We start from the raw sequence: 17,080 nt of genomic DNA, 5'->3' as shown, positions 1-17,080 counted from the left end.
GCATCGAATAATTGATGCTTTTGAGCTGTAGTGTTGGAGAAGTTTCTTGAGAGTCCCTTGTACTGCAAGGAGATCCAACAAGTCCATCCTGAAGGAGATCAGTCCTTAATATTTATTGGAAGGACTGATGTTGAAGATTAAACTCCAGAACTGTGGCCACCTGATGAAAAGAGCTGATTCACTTTATTATTTTTTTTATTTTTTATTTTTTTAGTTTTAGTTTTTTATTTTTTAAATTTTAAAATCTTTAATTCTTACATGCATTCCCAAACATGAACCCGCCTCCCACCTCCCTCCCCAGAACATCTTTCTGGGTCATCCCCATGCACCAGCCCCAAGCATGCTGCATCCTGCGTCAGACATAGACTGGCGATTCAATTCACATGATAGTATACATGTTAGAATGGCATTCTCCCAAATCATCCCACCCTCTCCCTCTCCCTCTGAGTCCAAAAGTCCGTTATACACATCTGTGTCTCTTTCCCTGTCTTGCATACAGGGTCATCATTGCCATCTTCCTAAATTCCATATATATGTGTTAGTATACTGTATTGGTGTTTTTCTTTCTGGCTTACTTCACTCTGCATAATCGGCTCCAGATTCATCCATCTCATCAGAACTGATTCAAATGAGTTCTTTTTAACAGCTGAGTAATACTCCATTGTGTATATGTACCACAGCTTTCTTATCCATTCATCTGCTGATGGACATCTAGGTTGTTTCCATGTCCTGGCTATTATAAACAGTGCTGCAATGAACATTGGGGTACATGTGTCTCTTTCAATTCTGGTTTCCTCGGTGTGTATGCCCAGAAGTGGGATTGCTGGGTCATAAGGTAGTTCTATTTGCAATTAAACCATATGATTATCTCAATAGATGCAGAGAAGGCCTTTGACAAAATTCAACATCCATTTATGATAAAAACTCTCCAGAAAGCAGGAATAGAAGGAGCATACCTCAATATAATAAAAGCTATCTATGACAAACCCACAGCAAACATTATCCTCAATGGTGAAAAATTGAAAGCATTTCCCCTAAAGTCAGGAACAAGACAAGGGTGTCCACTTTCACCGCTACTATTCAACATAGTTCTGGAAGTTTTGGCCACAGCAATCAGAGCAGAAAAAGAAATAAAAGGAATCCAAATTGGAAAACAAGAAGTAAAACTCTCACTGTTTGCAGATGACATGATCCTCTACATGGAAAACCCTAAAGACTCCACCAGAAAATTACTAGAGCTCATCAATGAATATAGTAAAGTTGCAGGATATAAAATCAACACAGAAATCCCTTGCATTCCTATACACGAATAATGAGAAAGTAGAAAAATAAATTAAGGAAACAATTCCATTCACCATTGCAACGAAAAGAATAAAATACTTAGGAATATATCTACCCAAAGAAACTAAAGACCTATATATAGAAAACTATAAAACACTGATGAAAGAAATCAAAGACGACACTAATAGATGGAGAAATATACCATGTTCATGGATTGGAAGAATCAATATAGTGAAAATGAGTATACTACCCAAAGCAATTTACAAATTCAATGCAATCCCTATCAAGCTACCAGCCACATTTTTCACAGAACTAGAACAAATAATTTCAAGATTTGTATGGAAATGCAAAAAACCTCGAATAGCCAAAGCAATCTTGAGAAAGAAGAATGGAACTGGAGGAATCAACTTGCCTGACTTCAGGCTCTACTACAAAGCCACAGTCATCAAGACAGTATGGTACTGGCACAAAGACAGACATATAGATCAATGGAACAAAATAGAAAGCCCAGAGATAAATCCACACACATATGGACACCTTATCTTTGACAAAGGAGGCAAAAATATACAATGGAGTAAAGACAATCTCTTTAACAAGTGGTGCTGGGAAAACTGGTCAACCACTTGTAAAAGAATGAAACTAGATCACTTTCTAACACCGCACACAAAAATAAACTCAAAATGGATTAAAGATCTAAATGTAAGATCAGAAACTATAAAACTCCTAGAGGAGAACATAGGCAAAACACTCTCAGACATAAATCACAGCAGGATCCTCTATGATCCACCTCCCAGAATGCTGGAAATAAAAGCAAAAATAAACAAATGGGATCTAATTAAAATTAAAAGCTTCTGCACAACAAAGGAAAATATAAGCAAGGTGAAAAGACAGCCTTCTGAATGGGAGAAAATAATAGCAAATGAAGCAACTGACAAACAACTAACCTCAAAAATATACAAGCAACTTTTGCAGCTCAACTCCAGAAAAATAAACGACCCTATCAAAAAATGGGCCAAAGAACTAAATAGACATTTCTCCAAAGAAGACATATGGATGGCTAACAAACACATGATTCACTTTAAAAGACCCTGATGCTGGGAAAGATTGAGGTCCAGAGGACAAAGCCATGAGAGAGGATGAGATGTTTGAACGGCATCACTGACTCTGTGATCATGAGTTAAGTAAACTTTGGGAGCTGGTGATTGACAGGGAGGCCTGGTGTGCTGCAGTCCATGGGGTTGCAAAGAATCAGACACAACTGAGTAACTGAACTTAGAAGGTTTTCTTTTAACTTTATTGAGTTTGTTCTTGTTTTGCTGGAAGATTAGCATGGGTTGTCTTGCAATGGAGCTTGCTGCTCTTGGATGGAACATGCTTTCAGCGGAGGCATGTATCTTTTTGGATGGGATCTTGTCTATCACTATTTCCTGGGGCCAGAGGTTCTGTGATGATCCAAAGTTCTGGAGCTGAGTTACCTGCCTCTGGTTTTTGGTCTCCCTCTTTCAGTAACCTCAAGACTACTCTTTCAACATTGCACAGAAGACAAAAAAAATATGTTAGTGGTGAAATAACTCCACATCCTTAACAAAGAAATTCACAGGGTTATATATAGAAAAAAATAAGGAAGAGCTAGATAGGGATGATGAGGAGGAGAAAAGAAAGTCAAAAGGAACGAGAGCAATCAAGCCTGTAATCAAATTCCTGAGTGAAAATGCATATGAAAATATAGACTCTTAATGCTACAAACTAATAACAAATATTAGTAAGCAAAAATTAAAAAAAAAAAAACAGACTAGAATTTGGACTCCCAAATGTACAATATAAAATAAACCAAAACATATTCAAACACAAAAAATAGAAAAAAAATATTGTGGGTTCACTTCAGTGTCAGGTAATCCCTTGTTCTAGCTTGCACTTCTCCTTAAAGTCTGCAATAGTCCTTAAAAACAATTTTACTGCTTGACTTTAATCAATTGCACCTGCCACTTCTGGAGTGGTTCTACTGTCTTACCTTTACTTAGGCTGGCCTGCTGTGCTTGCAAATCTCTTCAATGTCTTATCTAAGCTCTGATAGGAAGTGGTGACAGTTGACCCTTATCAGAGTCACTTTCTCTGTTGTGCTGTGGAGAGGCAGGGACACTGCAAACAAATACCTCTGGGGTTTGTGGGGAGACCTTGTAGTAAATGGAAAGCACAGGGTCTGCCAAAGTCCAAAGTAATATCCATTTCTCAGATCCAACCACTCAAGCTCCCAGGTGCTCCGTGAGGGCACAAGTCACAGATGGGCCATGTATCTCATGCATTTCCCAGGCCCAAGCTACTCAGGGTCCATCCTGTGCTAGGTGTCCAGTCCCAGGTTGGCCATATGTGTCCTGCACTTCCCAGGTCCAAGCTGCTCAGATTCCCAAGTGTTCTATGAAGGCCCAGTCCCAGGTGAGCCATGCATGTCCTGCTCTTCCTAAGCCCAAGTGGCCTGTTGTTCTGCCAGAGCATAGTCCCAGATGGGTTCTTTGTCTCATGCACTTCCCAGGTCCAAGATGCTCACGGTCCAGGATGTTCCAGAGTACACTGTTCCAGAGAGCCACTCAGGCTCTCAGGATCACTGTGGTGTCATAGTCCCTGGTGGACCATCTTTTTGTCCACTGCTCAGGTTCAGTCTTCTCAGTATCTCAGATACTCTGCAAGGATATAGTCCATGGTGAGCTGTGCATCTCCTCAGAGGTGTTGATCTCAGGTTATGAGACTTTTTGCAGCTATACACTGTCCCAGATTCCAGGAAGCCATGGTTAAAGGCTGCTCACAGACAGAGTCTGCTCACAGCTTGGCAGGAGATGCAGTCTTCTGGGCCTAAAGCTTATGGTCTTCTGCCTCTGGTTGTTGACATTCTGAATCTTTGCCTCCTGGGAGTGCCATAATGAAAGCTGGCTTGCTCTCCTTTGGTAAATACTAGAGCACAGTCTGTTGTGTGAGTAGGTCAGGGGACTCAGTGTGGTCTTAGAGCCTTCCCATGGGAAGGCTTTTTTTTTTTTTTTTTTAACTTTTTTTTAAAATTTCTGTCTCTCTGGTATTCTGTGGTTCAGGCTGCTATATCACATTATTCTTCTCATAGTGTCCTCAGGGCATTCAAACCTCATCTTTATTCTAAGGACTGAAGATGCAGAGGTCCCCCCTGTACCTAGCCCCTACTAATTGCGGGTGGACGCGAGACTCAGTATGTCCGTGAGTGAAGCAAGTCTCCCTCAGTTTAGCTGTGGTTGCAGTGTGAGAGTCCTAGGTGATACTACTAGAAACAGGATGAATTAAGCATCTTTGTCAGAATCATCCTTCCATGGGTCCTGCTATTCCCCAGCCTTCTGTTGCTCAATGAGTTTAAGAATGCCTGTGTTTTACACTCCCACTCCTTACTCTGGGAAAGCCTATCATTGAAAGGGTGTCCTGTCCAGTGTCCCAGTGCACCTGTGTGCTGACTTTGGGATCCATTGTGGATTTACACATCCACTAATGAGCATCTCACCATGACCACACATGGTGCGCTGGAAGCTGCTTCAGGCTACCTTTTGAAAATACAGAAATGCTCAGCGAGGAGGTGGACAGGGAGCTCCAAGGGCAGGACATGGTGCCTCCTGACGCCATCTCCAACATTGCTGGACATGGACATCTTCACCTTCTGAAACACCTGTGTCCCCTGTATACATTTGTGTCTCTGTATCGAGCCTATAAGTGTATACACGTGTGTGCTTGTGTCACCTGTGTTTATGTGTGTATGTATGTGTGTGTCTGGTCCAGGGAAAAAGCAGAGATGAAAGCAACAAGAGAGGAGATGCCAAGCACCCAGAAGAGGAGACACAAGGCATCCCAAGTCTGAGGGTGGTTGGTCGCCATATCTACAAATTGACCGTGTCCAGGATGGGAATGAGGAAGGGATGGCCAGTAGTAACACAGAAACTTGGCTCCAGAAATCTGCAATTAGACGAAATACAGAAACGCGCTCACCATTTCTACTGTGTTGTAGTATGTGTTTGGACTAGGAAGAGTGGGTGCATGGTGTGTGGATTCTCCCAGGGCAAATCAAGTGGGGTGGGGCTTTAAAACCATCGCCTGTGGAGGCCACAGTCTGTGAGGATATGAGCCAGCCTGTGGAAATGGTGGACGTGGATACAGAGGACCTGGGATGGTTGAGGAGTCTAAGGTCTTGCTGAGAAGGAGAGAGACCCGAAGGAGAAGGAGGCACAGATTGCCTGCTGCACTGGAGATTTTTTCCACACACGTGAGAAGGACACACAGAAAGGTCCTGGGCCAGCGCTGCCCAGGATCAGCCCATCAGCCAGCACACTCTGTCCATGAGGGTGGCACACACTGGCACAATGCGACACAAAACACGAGACATGCTAAGGTAAGCTGTCCGTGCAAAACCACAGGCATCCTAGGAGACACAAGGTGTGAGTGGCATGCCTCCAGGCACTTCCAGTCTCCCTGGCAGTGCAGAAAGGCAAAGAAAGGGCAGGTGTTGGTGTACATGTGTGTTCCTCTGCCAGGGTGTGCCTACGAAGGAGGGAACAGGGAGGAAGCAAGGATGATGGGCTTATTGCATGTCCCAAGGGACCTCAGGAGAGTGAGAGACAGGGAAGCCCCTGGGGGCAGTTCAGGGCTTTCTGGTTTTCAGGGTGTAGGGAAAGTCCTGCCAAAGATCCCCCCTGGCTCATACTGAAAGCCCTGACGTGAATTCCTTATTTCCTCTGGATCTTGCCCCTGGCTTTGGGGCCCTGAGGGGCAAAGGTGTGTGTCTGCACCTGATGGAGGATTCTGGCAGTCTTCCTGGGGCAGGATCTCAGATTTTGTCATAGGGGATTTGCACCAGGTGACACTCAGAGGGAAGCTGCGTCCCAGGTGATCATTTTCGATATCCCTGTGCCCAACCGAGGACTGGCTTCCTTGACATGTGGGCTGTGTAGGTAAGCAAGGTTCCCTGACTGTAGGGAGTCCTACATGGGCCAAATGAGACTGACTGAAAGAGAGTATTAGCATTTAGCAAATCAGTGAGGGTGGGTGAAATCTAGCCCTCTTGTTGTTTTTGAGATAGAAAAGCTGCTTTCTGCTCAAGGGAGGCATGAACTGTGGGCCCAGAAAGGGCAGGTTTCCCAGGTCATCATCTGTCTGGGGATTCCATGGGTCAGGGTAGTAATAAACAGAAGGGACTAAGTGTGGAAATGCCACCTTATCTTTATGGCCTCAGGTTGCATGCCTTGTATCAGAAGAGACCATCTATCTACATGTACCTTCCTGACAACATGGTTATTTTTAAAAATATTTGTATTATTTTATTTTTATATTATTTATTTATTTATTTTACTTTACAATATTGTATTGGTTTTGCCAAACATAAACATGAATCCTTACAACACTGGATCACATCCAGGCCTTTCACAATCTCTGGGTGGCCTTGGAGGCTTAGGAATCTCTTTGGCCATTTCTTGCTAAAGGGAGATAGCACTCGGAAGCACAGGTAGACAGGTGCACATAGAAACCTACACATATAGAAAGAACAGGGGTCTCACTCAGAATGTTGTGGGCCCTAGGGGGTGGTAGGCTAGCAATAGGGAAACAACATTGACCAGGAATGACCTAGATAGATACACACCGAGAATACGGGTCTCCAAGTCAGCTGAGCCCAGATGTCCTTGTTTTCTGGTCCCCTGAAGGGTTGCACAGGCAATGGATCAGACCCGCCTGACTGGTAATGTGAAGCTGTCCAAGATGATGGGACAATGCAGAACACAGGTGCATGTCACTCAACTGTCCAGGGCGAGCATTTCCAACCTGCCTGATTCTCTGCAGATTGGTCCCTGTCAGGAGCAAATGACAATATTTTGGAACCTTGGAGGCTAAGTCACAGAGTTAGAAGTGCAACCTGACATGATTGATGAGCAAGTGCAAGAAAACAACCAGGACAAAGAAACTCGGATGGTTATCAAACTCATGTTCCTGGAGAAGAAACCTTGTATTTCTGCATATCTGGAAGTTTCCTGTCAGGGATGTTAGTGTATACACATGCATGTGTGCCCATATGTGTGCACAAAATTGCCTGACAGTACACCTGAGAATATGAGATGTCAGAACTAATCTAGCCAGGTGATGGAAGTTGGATAGTGAAAACATGAAAACCATAGGGAAAGGTACATACTTGGGCCATCAGAAGCACTGGAGCCAGGGTACCAATACCAGTTATCTCACTGAGTGAGCAATTTCTAAGTGGAATCACAGTGGTGCACCCAGGATGCCTGGCAGAAAGGAGAGGCAGGAATAAAGTGCCTGAGGACCACCAATGAGAGTGCAGAGAATCCAAGACACAGAACAGGCTGCAATCCCAGACACAGAAGTTCTGGTGGGTGACCCCACTGCCCCTTGGACATGCAGCTACAAAGAGCTTTCCATCCTTCTCGAATGCTGGGCATTCCTTTCCTGACCTTGCCATGAGCATGAGCACCACTTGCCATTTTGGGGAGGTTTCAGAAATGGACCAGCACGGCAGCATAAGCACTTGCTACCTGCATAGACTTCCAGTCTGAAACATTACTCTTTGTATTCTTCGCAGAAAGCATATATAGGGGGTCAGGACTAAAGGATGGATGGCTTAGATTGATCCCATTGCTGCTCCCAGCCCCACAGGATTGGGTAACTGGGCAGGCTGGTACTTGTTCTCAGATGGAGAACAGAACCACTTGAAAGGGCCTCGATAGGGTAAATGGGCAGACGTGCATATCTCTGGCACCAGTGAGTCACGGAAGTTAACAGGGAGTTGTCCTTAGTGACTCACTGGCAGGAATTTGAATAAGGTTCAGGGAGCTTCCTCATGCCCGCAGAGCATGCCCCATTTCTCCCTCTGTGAAAAGTGTGGCCAAGCCACTTCAGCCCTGTGCAGCATTCACGTCTGTCCAGTGAGGGAGGGAGGGTTACCCGACACCTTCTGTGATTTAGCAGTGACTGCCCACTGTTGATTTCAAGATTGAGAAAGTGCGCTCCAAACCTGCGGACTAAAAATATCTGATCTCCCTTTGGTGCAACTCACTCAGGAGGAGAACAGCTTGCCTTCACTCCAAGGATAAGCTTCTCCTATAAGCGCTGGTGTTCATACAGTGGGAAACGGCAACGGCACCACTTAAAGAGATGGAGACACACAGACACCAGCCCTGGTACACACAAGGAAGGATTGCTCCAAACAGTGCTATGCCAAAGCAGAGACAAAGAGACAAAGAGAGAGCTCTGTACCCTAAGGTCCTGGTGTTCCTGAACAACAGACATCAACGTGGCAAACGGTGGGGTTTTTCCCTACTCCTCTAGCATCCAGCCAGCAACAGTCTGTCTGTCCCATGGAGAAAAGTATCCAGCCACTTGGCACCCCTGTGTATCCTTTGGATACTCAGGGAGAGTTCCCAGTTATTGAAGGTCCTGTGGGACACAGGAGTGTGCTGTTTGGATTGTGGATCAGGAATCCGTGGTTGGAATCTCCAGATCCAGATCAATGACAGTGCCTGAGGTAGCGGCAGATGAAAACCTGCTAGCTCTCTGGGTCAGAGTCTGGCCACATAGTGGAGCTGGATTCCAGGAACCATGGAAGAGGCCATCCGGTCTAGGGGTGTGTCCCTTGTGTCCTGTCCACCACCCTCTCGGACATTGGTCTAGATTTGGGTCAGCTGCCTGTGCGTGGCTCACAGCCTAGGGCCCCACCTGTATGGCTGATGTCCCAGGGCCCATTCACCCTGTCCTGGGCTGCCACCACCCATTTCTATAGTCTCAGCCAACACCCCCCCCACACACACACACACCAGCCATAGCCTCATGCCCCATACTCCCCACACCAAAAACCCTAGTGGGCCCCACAGGATTACTGCACCCTGGGCCACCATTGCTCACCACTTGCTGTGGTGCTATTATGTCCTGTGCCTTAGCGTCTGACCCAGGCTGGGGTTATGGCCAGAGCCAAGAGGAGCGTTAGAAACACGAGAGCATCCTGGGACCCCGGGCCTTCTTAGCTGTGAGCATGGGTGCTCAGGGGGATGGGGCCCCGTGGTCTGTCCTGGTGATGCTGCACATGGCTGGGATGTTGCAGCCACCAGTGGTCACACCAGGAGAAGATGCCACCCTCTTCAGAGTGGAGGCAAGAGAGTACAGCAAGGCCCAGGTTGACAGAGTCGTGGCAGGGATCAGACGGTGTTTCCAGCTGCTTGCAGAGGACATCATTGAGGATGTGGAGGTTGTGCAGGATGAGTAACAGCAACAGGGGTCCTCCCTGGAGCTGGAGGAGAAGACGGTGGAGGAGCAGTGCCAGGAAAGGCCTGGAGGCCCGAGTGCACTCCCGGCACTAGATGTGCTGCAGGCACTGGCGACCCTGCAAGTGGAACTTAGCTCTAAGCCTGAGAAAACCTGCAGGGCCTATGTTTGGTTCATGTGCAAGAGCCATGAGAGGAGGAAGTGTGACTTGGCTCAGAAGAGTGCCATCACCAGGGCATCCCTGGCTTCTGGGACAACGTGGTATCCTTTCTGCTACTCCTTGTGGTCCACTGCTCAGGAGGAGGGGGAGGTGCAGAGGCAGGAGCAGGAGGAGGGGTGGAGGCGAGGGGGCAGGATGGTGGACCCTGAAGGAAGTGTGGTACTGGGCAATTGGCAGGCTCCAAAGGCACAGCTGAGTAGAGTCTGGGCAGGGCCACGTCTGTAAGTGTCGCAGCCATGACTTTGCATGTCTACTTCAGGCCTGCATCTGAGGAGAAATAGCCTCTAAGTCATAAATGACCAGAGACAGTACATCAGAGCCACCTTAGCTGACAGTTATTGTTGTAAAGGTGAATGATTCCGAAAATAACTGAGATCCGGGAGTCACACACACACACACACGCATGCACACACACACAAACAAAAACACACACAACATAGTACACTAGCCAACACCAACCCCTTTGCTTTCATACACGGATTGTCACAATGACTGTAAGTCCTACCATGTAAGCAGTGACATGCCAATACCCAGCATACACAGGTCTGGGAAATAATAGCTGTCAGAAACAGCCCCTGCTTGGGGAATGCAGACCACCTCAGAGGCAGAACACCACCAGGAACACAGAGCCATGAGCTTGATTGATAGTATGGCAGGGCCTGAGTTCATCAGTAGTGGCTGGGTAAGCAGACGTGCCCAGCATCTTTGAAGATGCCTGTTCCCGTGTCCTTCTTTCACCTCAGACTAGGACTGATGCTCCTGGCTCTTCTTGGCCCAGCATGTGGCATAAATGGCTCCTTGACCTCAAGCAGATTATGAACCACCCTCAAGTTTCTGTCATGATCAGCAACCAAGATAAAGAATTTCTCAGCTACATGATTGACTTGAATGTCAGTGAGGGAGACTGAGGACAGGTGGGTATGGGACTTGGTGGGGTGTGGGAGGATCCTGTTATCCATGTTCCTACACTGTGAGAGTTTGGGGAGGCTTCGGGGAAGCTGTTAATGCCTGCCTGGGAGGCAAGCTGAAGACCCTAGAAGCTTGCACCTTTTCCCTACTCCCTATCCTAGCAGGTACAGGTGCAAGCCATCCACGGTCATGCAGCAAGCTGATCTTTTCCTTTCGTGACCACCCCTACTTCTTGAAAAGAGTGATCATTAAGGAGTATTACCTTGACATCACAGGTAAAACGTGAGTCCGGGAATGATGATTGTGGGTGTGCAGGGGTGAGGATGATCCACCTATGGGATCCACACCCATCTCCCCTCTCTTCCCACAGGGTATAGGGCACATCGTTCCACTCCAGTCCGTTGGTTCTGGGACTTTGAACAGGGAGCACCAGCTGCAGGCTGGACACCAGGAGCCTTCACTTTCTCAACTGGTTGTCAGGCCACAACTGCCCAGAATCAAACAGGATTGCTGAGGTGGTATTTTTTCGGTCCTGCATACAGTTGATGATTGTTGTTGGAGTTCTTGGCTGCTTGTGCAAGGGTTCGGATCCTGGTCAGCCGAGGGCTGAGCTTGCTCAGCAGCAAAGTGTTGCCAGCAGATTACAGCGAAGATGAGTGGGATGATCCCCTGAAGGACTACCCCAGAAGAGAAGATTCTTCCATGACAGAAACATGTGTGGTGAAGGGGTCTGGAGGTAGGCCATGAAGGGACAGCCGTGTACTACCTGGGACACTGTCCTTTCCCAAATGGGGATGCTCAGTCTCATGCAAGCTGGCTGTGGAGCCTGAATTTGGGCCATGCATGTAGCAAGTTGCCTGCTGAGACTGGGGGCTTTGTGATTCAGTGTGTCCGTGAGTGAAGCAAGTCCCCTCAAATCAGTTGTGGTTGCAGACTGAGAGTCCTAGGTGATACTATAGAGGCAGGGTGAATTAAGTTTGTCAGAATCATCCTTCCATGGGTCCTGCCATCCCCTGGCCTCCTGTTGCTCACTGAGTTTGAGATTGCCTTTACACTCCCGCCCCTTACCCTGGGAAGGCCTGTCATTGCAAGGGCATCCTCTATGGGGTCCCGGTGCACCTGTGTGCTGACTTTGGAATCTTCTGTGAATTTCCACATCCACCACTCGGTGGCTCAGCACCACCACATGCTGCATTGGAAGAGGCTTCGGGCTACCTTGGGAAAATATGGAAGAGCTCAGGGAGGAGGTGGACAGGAAGCCACAAGGACAGGACATGGTGTCTACTGACTCCATCTCCGACAGTGCAGCAACCAACCACCCTTAGACTGGGGACGCCTCGTGCTTCCTCTTATGGTTGCTCAGCACCTGATCTCCTGTTGCCTTCATATCTACATCTTCCTTGGGCCAGACAAATGCACACACACACACACACACACATACACAGCCGATACAAACACCTGGGTGTATAAAAACACATGCTCAGCATGGCACACAAACGCAAACAGGAACACAGGCTCCTGAAACACCTTTGTTTCCTGTTTGGGTTTGAGTCCCCATGCTGAGCATGTGTGTCTATACACACATGTACTTGTGTCGGACATGTTTGTGTGTGTGTGTGTGTGTGTGTGTGTGTGTGTGTCCGGCCTAGGGCAGACGCAGAGATGAAGACCAAATACAAAAACACGCTCACCATTTCTACCTTGCTATTGTTTGTTTGGACCAGGAAGAGGGGTTACATGCTCTGAGGATTCACCCAGGACAAATCAGATGGGGTGTCTTTGAAACCACTGGCGGTAGAGCCCTCAGTGCGTGGGCACATGGGCTGTTCTGTGGAAATGTGGATGTGGCTATGGCAGGAATGGGGCGGTGAGAAGGCTAAGGTCCTGCAGAGAAGGGCAGACCAAAAGGAGAATGAGGCACAGATTGTCTGCTGCACTGGAGTCTTGTTCCACACATGTGAGGAGAACCAGGAACATCCTGGGCCTGTGCTGCCCAGGATCAGCCCATCAGCCAGCACGCTCTTTCCATGAGGGTGGCACACACTCACATTATGTGGCGCACAACACAAGACGAGGTAAGGTAGGCTGTCCGTGAAAAACCACAGGCATCCTTGGAGAGACAGGGTGTGAATGTGGCATGCCTCCAGGCACTTCCAGCCTCCCTGGCAGTGCAGATAGGCAAAGAAAGTGCAAGGGTGGGTGTTCGTATGTGGCACTCTGCCAGGATGTGTCTATGAGAGAGGGAACAGGGAGGAAGCAAGAATGGTGGGCTTATTGCACGTTCCAAGGGACCTCTGGAGAGTGGGAGACAGGGAAGCCCCTGGGGTCAATTTGAAGCCTGCTGGTTTTCAGGGCCAGGGTCTAGGCAATAGCAGTCCTGCCCAAGATAACCAACCCATGGCTCGTGCTGAAAGTCCTGACGTGAATTCCTTTCCTCTGGGGTCATGCCACTGGCTGTGGGTATAGACGGGCAAAGGAGCACGGCTGCACCTGAGGGAGGATTCTGGCAGTCTTGCTGGAGCAGATTCTCTGATTTTGTCATAGCGGATCTGCCCCAGGTGACACTCAGATGGACCCTGCCTTCCCACTGACTCTCTTAGATGTCTTTGAGCCCAACCAAGGACAGGCTTCATTGGCACTTCAGCTGTGTGGGCAAGCAGGTATAGCTGATTGTATGAAGACCTACCTGGCCCCAATGAGAGCGACTGAAAGAGAGTCTTGGCATTTAGTAAATCAGTGAAGCATGGGTGGTCCAAACACTCTTGGTGCTGTCACAGAGTTAGAAAGTTTCCTCCTCAGGGACGTTAGTGTGTTCAGGCATGTGTGTGCAGATGTGCCTGCCAGTACGCTTGTGAGTATGAGCTGTCAGAACTGACCTAACCAGTTGATGGAAGTTGAATACAAAAACATGAAAGCCATAGGGAAAGGTACATAAACTCTAGCTAGCAGAAGCACTGAAGCCAGGGTAGTTACTGATCCCCATTATCTCACTGAGTGAGCAAGTCCTGAGTGGAATCACAGTGGTACAGCAAGGATGCCTGGCAGAAAGGAGAGGCCGGAAGAAAGTGCCTGGGGGCGACCAGTGACAGTGCAGATCTGAGACACAGAACAGGCTGCAATCCCAGACACAGAAGCCATGGTGGGTGACCCCACAGCCCCTTGAACACCTGTATACAAGGGCCTTTCCATCCTTCCCAAGTGCCAGGCATACTTTCCCTGACCTTACCATGAGCATGACCAACCCTTGCCTTTTTTGTGTGGCTTCAGTGATGGACCAGAACTGCAGCATAAGCACCTGCTACCTGCAGTCTTCCAGTTTGAATCATCACTCTTTGTACTCTTTGCAGAACACATATATTGGGTATCAGGACTATAGGATGGATGGCTTAGGTTGATCCTCTTGCTGCTCCCAGCCCCACAGGCTTAGGTGACCAGGCAGGCTTGAATGTGTTCTCACGTGGAGAACAGAACCACTTAGAAAGGGCCTTGATAGGGTAAATTGGCAGACGTGCATGTTTCTGGCACCAGTGTGTCATGGAACTTAATGGGGAGCTGTCCTTACCATCTCCCTGGCAGGTATTCAAATAATGTTCAGGGAGTTCCCTCAAGCCACAAGCCATGCCCCAGTTCTCCATCTGTGCAAAGTGTGGCCAAGCTACCCGAGGCCTTTGCAGTATTCATGTCTGTCCAGCGAGGGAGAAACTTTCTGCAGTTTAGCAGTGACTGCCCACTGTTGACTTTCAAGTTTGAGAAAGCACTTTATCAGTGACTGCCTACTGTTGACTTTCAAGTTTGAGAAAGCACTCTCCGAATGTGTGGACTGACAAAGTCTGATCTCCCATGGGTGCAACTCACTAAGGAGGAGCAGCGCTTGCCTTCTCAGATAACCTTCTCATATGAGCACTGGTGTCCAGAGATTGGCAGACAGCAAGAGCACCACTTAGAGAGATGGAGACAGACAGACACCAGCCCTTGGTAAACACATAGAAGGACTGCCCAAAACAGTGCAATGCCAGAAGCAGAGATGAAGAGACACAGAGCCAGCTCGATACCCTAAGGCTCTGGTGTCCCTGAACAGTGGAGATCAACTGTAGCAAACAGTGGGGGTTTTCCCTTCTCCTCTAGCATCTGGACATCAACAGGTTCTCTGTCCCATGGGAAAAAGGTATCCAGCCTCGTGCAGCCCGATTATCCTTTGGATATTCAGGGAGATTTCTCAGTTATTGAGGGTCCTGAGGGACACAGGAGTGTGCTGTTCAGACTGTGAAGCAGGAACCCGTCGTTGGAATTTCCAGAGCCCGGTCAATGACAGCACCCGGGGTATCAGCAGATGCAAAACCCATTACCTTTCTGGAGCGGTATATGGTGTGCCATCAAACAGGAACCATGGAAGATGCCCTACGTTTCAGTGGCGTGTCCATAAGCGTGCCGCAATCCACGATCTTGGCCATTGAACTACATTTGGGCCAGCAGCCTGTGCATGCCTCACAACCTAATGATCTGCCTATTTGGGTGATTTCCACAGGGCCCCTTCACCCTGTCCCGCGCTGTCTGTCACCCATTTCTTCAGCCTCAGGCCACCGGACACACACCAGCCACCGCTTCCCTACCATCCCCCTCCCTCCCCGCCCTCAAACAGCTAGTGGGTCCCACAGGATTACTGAAGCCTGACCCGCATTTGCACACCACTTGTTGTGCCATTATGTCCCATCCCTTCACATCTTCCCCAGCCTGGGGTCACGATCAGGGCCAAGAGGAGTGTGAAGGTTGGTCAGAGGAATGCAGGAGCATCCTGGGACCCCAGACCTTCCTAGTTGTGAGCCCTGGCTTCAGGGCGCTGGGGTTGGTGGCCTGCCATCCTGAGGCTTTTTGAGGCTGGGAACTTACAGCCACAAATTGTCATGCCAGGCAAAGGAGCCACCCTATGCAGGGTGGAGGCGGTGGACGATGGTGAGCCCCTGGTGGTCGGAGACGTGGTGGGGATTGGGTGGTTGTTCCAGCTGCTTGTGGAAGACATCATGGAGGAGGTGGAGGTTGTGGCAGATGAGCAGCAGCAATAGGGGTTCTTCCAGGAGCTGAGAAGATGGTGGAGGAGCAGGGCCAGAAAAGGCCCGGGAGCACTACTGAGCTTCCAGGGCAAGATGCGCTGCAGGCACTGGTTGCCTTGCTGGTGGAACTGAGCTCTGAGCATAAGAAAAACTGCAGGGCCTACTTCCAGTTCATGTTCAACTACCATCAGAGGAGGAAGCCTGACTTGGCTTGGAGGATTGCCATCATCTTGGACCTCCCTTGCTTCTGGGCCATACCTGTACCCTTTATGCTGCTCTTTGAAGTCTGCTGCTCAGGAAGAGGCGGCGGCACAGGAATCTTTTCCCTCCTCCCTATCCTGACAGGTGCTGTTGCAGAGCCATCCATGGTCCCACTGCAAGTTGATATTTTCCTTTCAGGACCCCCCTACTTCTTGAACACAGTGACCACTAAGTAGAATTACCTTGACATCACTTGTGAAACGCGGTTCCTGTGGTGATGTGTGGGTGTGCAAGGTTGTGGATTGTCCACCTGTGGGATCCACACCCATCTCCCCTGTCTCTCTGTAGGGTATAGGGCACGTGGTTCCATACCTGTCCACTGGTTCTGGAACTTTGAATGGGGACCATCCAGCCGCAGCATGGACACCAGGAGCCTTAACTTTCTCGGCTGGTTGTCAGGTCACAACTGCTCAGAATCGAACTGGATTGCTGAGGTGTGGTTGCTTTGGGCCTGAACACAGTTAACAATTCACTTTGGGATTCTTGTCTGCTGGCTCACCTTGCTCGTACTGCCAGCAGATTGTCGGTGAAGATGTTTGGAACGATCCCCTAAAGTAGTACCCTGAGCAGGAAGGTTCTTCCATGAGAGTAACTGACAGAAACATATGTGGAGATGGGGTCCGAAGGTGGGCCCTGAAGGGACAGTCGTGTGATACTACAGGGACACTGTCCTTTCCCAAATGGGGATGCTCAGACTAACGCAAGCTGGCTGTGGAGCCTGAATTTGGGTCGTGCATGTAGCAGGTGACCTCCTGAGACTGTCTATTTGGGGACCTGGTGTGTCTGTGAGTGAAGCAAGTCTCCATCAAATCAGCTGTGGTGACAGCACCAGAATCCAGGTGATACTACTAGAGGCAGTGTGTATTCAGTATCTTTGTCAGAATCATCCTTTGTGGGTCCTTTCATCCCCTGGCCTCCTGCTGCTCACTGAGTTTGAGATTGCCTGGGCACTTCACTCCCGCCCCTTACCCAGGGAAGGCCTATCATTGAAAAGCTGTCCTCTCTGGGTTCCCAGTGTACCTGTGTGCTGACTTTGGGATCTTCTTTGAATTTCCACATTCACCACTCAGTGTCTCACACCCACCAAACATGC

General features: G+C 48.6%; 1 pseudogene; it reads left to right on the top strand.

Annotated features, from left to right (window-relative positions):
• The first annotated feature begins 9,319 nt into the window (after window positions 1-9,319).
• Window positions 9,320-15,738, top strand: LOC138431305 (testis-specific Y-encoded protein 1-like; annotated as a pseudogene).
• Window positions 15,739-17,080: the final 1,342 nt, after the last annotated feature.

Source organism: Ovis canadensis, chromosome Y, assembly GCF_042477335.2.
Source record: "Ovis canadensis isolate MfBH-ARS-UI-01 breed Bighorn chromosome Y, ARS-UI_OviCan_v2, whole genome shotgun sequence".
Lineage (NCBI taxonomy): Eukaryota > Metazoa > Chordata > Mammalia > Artiodactyla > Bovidae > Ovis > Ovis canadensis.
Note: the sequence above shows the minus strand (reverse complement) of the source record. Positions and strands in the feature narration are given on the sequence as shown.